This window comes from Penaeus japonicus, unplaced genomic scaffold (assembly GCF_977035675.1).
Source record: "Penaeus japonicus unplaced genomic scaffold, GWHDUDI00000001_assembly GWHDUDI00000009, whole genome shotgun sequence".
NCBI classification, from domain to species: domain Eukaryota; kingdom Metazoa; phylum Arthropoda; class Malacostraca; order Decapoda; family Penaeidae; genus Penaeus; species Penaeus japonicus.
In genome coordinates this window covers 161,669-169,073 of record NW_028234411.1, presented here as the reverse complement: position 1 = coordinate 169,073, position 7,405 = coordinate 161,669, and positions in this window count along the sequence as shown.

Sequence of the window (7,405 nt, the reverse complement as noted above, 5' to 3'; positions counted from 1 at the left end):
ATGAAATTATTATAAATGATGGATAATCTATAATAATTAAAATACAAGAACTGGATAAAAACTAATAAGTGATCTGATTTGCAATAGATGATAGATTATAATAATACAATCAGAAGAACAAGAGTAACAATAATAACAGTAATGATTCACTGATGTTAATAACGAAATGATAGTGATAATTAATAAGATGTATATAATAATGATGAAATAGATGGATCAATCAATGATGAGTTAATGATATATGATGAATAATGATAATCCATGATACTCATCCCCCCCCACCCCCCCCCCCGGGGGGGGGGGGGGGGGGGCCCGCCCCCCAGCCCAGAATGAAAAAACAATATTATGATTATAATAAATATTAGTAATTCATTACATGAAGAATATCAATACCAAACCAATATCCAAATAATGTTAAGTAACAATATATAATGATAAACAATCTTAATTCAGAAGAACAAACTGCAACTAGCGTAAAAGTAAATACAAACGTATAATAATAACTATACTAGGATAACGATACATAATAATGAATAATAATAAATGATAGGGATAAGCGTATAAGAAGTAATAGAGTACATAATTAATAATAGCATAATAATGACAGATAGAGATTCCGGTGATAACATATAATTACAAGAAATGAATGAAGGGACTATGATAGGTAAATCAATGTATGATCAGATGAATGATACAAGGCTTATAACAGGCGATCTTAATCGATACAAGCTCCAAAATAATATATAACAGATAATGAACAGTAGAATCGGAGCGACGTCAGCAATTATACAAATACAAAAATTATAATGAATAAGATAAGATGAGTAAATAGATAATGAATTAAACAGAATAATAATAACAATGATAATAAGGAATAAGCAAGTGAGTCACGAAATAATAAGTAATTAATGAACACTATATACTACATAACGAACGATGTAGATATAATAAATTAATAGTAACGGTAATAATTATACTAATAACGATAATAGTGATAATGATAATAACGATAACAATAATAATAATAATATAATGATAATAATGATATAAGGATAATAATAATAATCATATAATCATGATAACAACGATGCTTCTGGTATTGGAACTACCTTTAGTAACATAAAGAATATAATAATTACTATCATTACTATTGTTATCAGTCCTTTTTTAATAACAATGATAAATGAAATGACAACAAAGATGATGATGATGATGAAGATAATGATGATGAAGATAGTACTACAACAGCAGTAACTCTTGTTTATACAATTACTAATAATAATGATTATGATAATTATGATAAGGATACTAATAACGATCGAAGAAATAACTATAATCATATCAGTAATAACAATATCAATCATTTATTCTCCTTATCCTTTATGGTATGATGATTAAGACAGATAAAGATAAATAAAAACTATTAAAGCGTGGAATTCAAAACAACAAGAATTACGCGCCTCACCAGCTCCTAACCTAGCACCCACAAATCCCGGCGTACCCGCCCCGTACACCCCCCACACCATCCCCCCCCTCTGGCCAGACGCAGGCGAGTACCCAGAGGACACAGCCAGTAGAATAAGGGACATTAACCCTTCTCCCCCCACCCCCTGCTCTCCCCCCCACCCCTCCAAGCACCTATCGCATATCCTTCAGTAGCTTAAACCGGCTGCCGCAATGAGGCCTAACTCCTTCCCTCAGGACTTTCCTTTCACACGAGGATTGTAGAAATTAGGATCAGGAGAGCAGGGCGAAGGTGTGTGTGTGTGTGTGTGTGTGTGTGTTTGGTGTGTGTGTGTGTGTGAGAGTGTGTGTGTGTTGTTGTTGTGTTTGTGTGTGTGTGTAGTGTAATGATAACAGAGAGGGGGAGTATGTAGAAAAAGAGAAGAGAATGGGAAAAAAAAAATGGGAAATATATATATATATATATATATATATATATATATATATTATATTATATATTAATATTATATGGATATATTGATAATATACCAGTCTACACACACACACACACTACACACACACACACACAAACACTACACACACACGACACACATGATATATAATATATATTTATATATAAATTATATAACTATATATATATTATATATAGTTATACAATATAATATATGATTTAATGTGTGTGTGTGTGTGTGTGTGTGTGTGTGTGTGTGGTGTGTGTTTGTGTGTTGTATAGATCATACAGAGAGGGGGAGTATGAGAAAAAGAAGAAGAGAATTGGAGAAATTGGATAGATATATGATAGAGAAAGAGGAAAGGAGCAAAGGCGAGGAGAGAAGAAAGAAAAACAAAAGAGACTAGAACAAGGAGAAGAAAAACAAAAAAGTACCAAAATAAAACCAAGGAAAAAGAAAGAGGAGAAAAAGAAGGGAAAGAAAAAGAAGAAAAGAATAAAAGAAAAAAGAGAAGAAAAAGATGAGAAAAAAGAGGAAGAGAGAAAGAGAGAGAAAAAAAGTAAAGGGCACACCCCGCCTCCACCACCCCAATAAAAAAACAGGATTCCAAAACAAGAACAGAAAAAAAACCACTAAGGCAAGTCACAGCCACAGCGTAGGATAAGACAAAGAGACGAGCAGGTAAGCACTGCCAGAGGTCGCCGGCTGCTATCCCTGACGCACCAACCTTTCCTATGCGCTGTGCCAACACATAACAATCCCACCTGACAACAGCAGCCATTTTCCAACACGCCTCTTCTTCTTGTGAGGTCAGGCGGTGGAGTAATGATGTTGAATAAGGATGAACAATGATAATAAGTTGTTCTTAAGAGCTGTTCATTGTAAATGTTGACGGAAAATGGAAGAAAACCGGTATATATATTTCAAATGTTCGACCGTTGGTTAACTTCGGAAGGAGAATAAAATACTGGAAATGAGAGAGAGTTAGAGAGAGAGAGAGAGAGAGAGAGAGAGAGAGAGAGAGAGAGAGAGAGAGAGAGAGAGAGAGAGAGAGAGAGAGAGAGAGAGAGAGAGAGAGAGAGAGAGAGAGAGGAGAGAGAGAGAAGAGTCAAGAGAGAGAGAGAGAAGAGGGAAGAGAGAGAGAGAGAGAGAGAGAGCGGGCTAGATAGACTTTGCGACAAGTTTATCGAGTAGACAACGTAGGTACTTACATTACAGCGCTCAAAAGGATGGGGGTCAACCATAGGTTGTCTGCAGATCAGAGCTCATACGATGAGAGGAGAGGAAGATGGACATCTAACCAGGGATTTAGACAGGAAGCTTGCAGTTCCAAGGAAAGCAGCAGCCAATATAAGTCGAAATCGCTACTGATTGTGAGTTTTGCCGCCAACACGTACTGAGCCCGCTGATTTGTGATTTGGACGACGGACAAAAAAAAAAAAAAAAACGGGCGAATGAGGTGTCTGCCGGTGTACACTGGTGAACAAACCCATTTTTTTATTGGGGGGCAGATCTGTGAGGCTTAAAAACCGATGGAGATGTGGAGAGGGCAGGGGAGCGGTGTGGGGGGCGTGAGGAGAGGGCAGGTAATTTTGAAAGGATTCGAAGATTCAGCGGAAGAGATAATTACAATAGGGGAGAGAAAGTAAATAAGTGTTGGGGAGATCCGGAGGTGATGTGTGAATGTAATGGTCGCTTCACACAGCACAACGACACACCTGACAACACATCACATCGACACAAGCACACACACTCGCAAAACACGACACACACACACTCAGCACACACAGCACCTGTCACACTACAACTCAGGCAGAATTCACACACACAGTCACTCACGACACGAATCAACACACTACCAAACCAATAACAGCACAACATCCATGTAAAGTTAGAAACGAAGATTAACGGTCAAAGAGAATCAATCACAAGTAGGTGCTCCGAAAGACCTACGTCGTGAGAAATGTGCACTACGGCTAAAATTCTAAGAATCCCGCATTTTAAAGGAAGGATAGTGAAAGGAAACTGGAGCGCGAGTTCAAAGACACACCACTAAACGGACGGGCGGCCATTTTCAGGTTACCTTAACAACGAAGCTAGAAATAGAAGAAATTAAAACTTACAACACTAAACATGGAAGCTCATAAATTACATCAATCAATGTGTTAGGACACAGGAAGATTTTGGTTATTTCCAATAGAAGAGGAATGAAGATCGGTCATAAGCGAAAAGTTGAGAGTAAAAAGGTAGTATACAAGATATATAAAGAGAAATATTTTCCAAATTTTAGGAACTAACTGATGGATGGAATTCAATCTTCCAGAAATAACACTGTATGTACAGTGGGGGTGGGGGGGGGGGAGGGGGTGGTGGGGTGGGGGGGGGGGGGGGGGGTGTGTGGGGGGGGGGGGGGGGGGGGGGGGGGGGGGGGGGGGGGGGGGGGGGGGGGGGGGGGCAGGAATCTCATTCCTTATACACCAACAAGTCCTCGCCTATAGGGATAGAAGAAACTCTCTGTTCATTCACCTCACATCCCTCCCTTCCTCACCTCTCTCGGCGTCTCTCTCTCTCGGATCCACTTCCGTCCCTCTAAATCTTCCAACGGTCGTTCCCTCTCCACTCACAACACAAAATCCTCCACTCAAACCATCATACTCCTCGTCTCTCTGAGTGGATCTCTCTCTCTCTTTCTACTTTCTCTCTCCTCCCTCTTTCCTGCCCTCGTTCTCCCCATCCACCATCTCCCTTCTTTCTTCTTTCTTTTCTCCCCCCTCCTTTTCTTTGCCCCCCTCCTTTCTCTCCCTGACTTTTGTGTAGTATATGTTCCCCGTTGCCTCTCTTTACTTCCCCCCCTCCCTTTCCCCCGCCTCCTTTCTCTTTCTTCTCCTCTTCCCCTTTTCCTTTCCCCTCTCCTCTTTCCATTTTCTCTTCTCTCTCTCTTCTTCTCGTCTCTCTCATCTTCTCTCTCCTCTCCTCAGCTTCTCTACTCGGATGCGATTACCGCTCAGTCCTCTTCGTGCTATTCATCTCTCGTCCCCATCCCCTCCTCCTCCTGCTCCGCCTCCTCACACTCGTCCGTCCTCCCGATCTCTCGCCTCGCTCTCTCCCTCTCTTCAGCTCCCTCCTCCCTCCTCTCGTCCTCTCTCCTCTCGCCGCGCGCTCCTCTCCCTCTCCTCATCTCTCTAACTCTCCTCTCTCTCTCTTCTTCCATTTCTCCTCCTCCTCATCTCTCACATCCATCCTCTCCCTCTCACTCTCTCTCGTCTCTCCCTCTCTCTCTCTTTCTCTTCTTTCCTGCTCTAAGCTCTCATGCACTAGAACACAACCCGGTCGCTCGCGGACCGCTCCACCACACCCCCCCTCTCCCCCTCTCTACTCTCTCCCTCTCTCTCAATCCTCTACGCACACTCCTCTCGATTCTCGCAACAAGGTACGCACTTCGTCTCCAGCGGATCTAATTACACCCTTTCGTCTCTCTCTAATACCTACTTGCTCCTCTCTCACCCCTTATCTTCTCTCCTCTCTCCCTTCCTAAGCCGTCACTCACACAACTCCTCTTCTCTCTCTCTCTAAATCTTACTCTCTCTCTATATCATCATCTCTCTCATCTCGATTCGGCCCTCTCTCTGCTCTCTTCTCCTCTCCTCACCGGCTACTCACTCTCATGCCTTTCGCTCTCTCTTTCTCCCTTCTATCCTTTTTTTTTCTCAATCCTCCTATCTCTAAACTCTCTACTCCTCTCGTCCCTCTCGCTCCTCTCTCTCGCTCTCCGCTCTTCTCTGCATCCTGCCCTCTCTCTCTCCCCCACCTCCCCCTGCTCTCTCGCTCCTCCACCTCTCTCCCTTCTCTACAGCCCTTACCTGTCCCACTCTCTCGCGTACATCGAAGTCTCGTCTCCGCCCTTCGCTCCTCGCTTCTCTCATCATCTCCTCTCTCCTCTCTCTCTCTCTCTGCTCTTCTTCCCTCGCTCTCATCGCTCCCCCTCATCTCTCGCCTCCCTCATGCTTTCTCTCGGTACTCTTCGCTACTCTCTCTCTTCTCTCTCCTCTCTCTTCTCATCTCTCTCTCTCTCTACTCCCGCTCTCTCCTCGCCTCTCTCTCAGATTATAGATATATAGATATATATATTTATAAATATAGAAGTTTTAGAGTTTGATTGAGAGTGTGAGTGTGTGATTTTATATTTTTATTGGTGTGAGATAGTTCCCGGGCTCTCGCTAGCTCGCCGGTGGGGTTTTTGTGGTTTTAAGAGATATATGCGTTTATTACAGAGCGACCTCTCTCAGAGAGAAAATCAATTATCAGACACCCCAGGCGCTCTGACCACTGAAATGAGACAAAAGAGAGAAACTAGGGTTTCTGAGCGGAAGAGAAAAAGGCATATTGTGAATAAAGATGAGGAGAGATAGGAGAACCTTAGACTCTGTGTATCTTTGGGGACTGGAGTGAAGCTACGGTCCCTTTTGTGACCTCTGGAGGATCTGGAGGGCCCGGAAGAGAGAAAAGTGGAAGAAAATGATGATTACAACCATATAAAGTAACAGACTCACCACACTATACGAACAGCCCACGCCTAAGCATGTTTATAAAGACACACTGACACCGAGACAACAAGCTTTATAGATACACAACAACACATCACAAACAACACATACACACACACACACACACACACACATCCCAACCCACACACACACACACACACACACATCGAACAAAATTTTATATATGAGTTTCTATTTTCATCAGCCGTAATTGTTCAAAAAGGTCCCAAATAACAGACAAAAAAACAATAAAATGACACCAAATGTAGAAACAAAAAAAAATAATATATATCTATCTATCTATCCTATCTGTCTAATCTATTTATCTCTATCTATCTAATATCTAATCAAACTATTTTATCTTAATATATAATATAATATAGTATATATATGATATATATATATTATATATATATATAATATATTAATATAAATATATATATATGATAATAATATATAGATATAATAATCACACACACAACGCACACACTCTACACATTCTTTATATATATATATATATATAATAGATATATAATATAAAAAGATAATATATATATATATACAATATATATATATATATAAATAGATAATAGATAGATTAGATAATATACTCTCATATACAATAACATATATGAAATATATAAATTTGTAACACACAACAGACACAATACACATATCACAACACATTTATATACATATATAATTATAATCTGAATATATCTCTATATCTATCTATCTATCTATCTATCTATCTTAATCTATCTATCTATCTATCTATCTATCTATCTATCTACTATATATATAATATATAATTATATATATAATATAATTATAAATATAATAATATATTATAATATACAACATACACACTCCCACACACACACACTCACACACAAACACAACACAACACACAGAAATCACACACACACACACCACACACCTTCT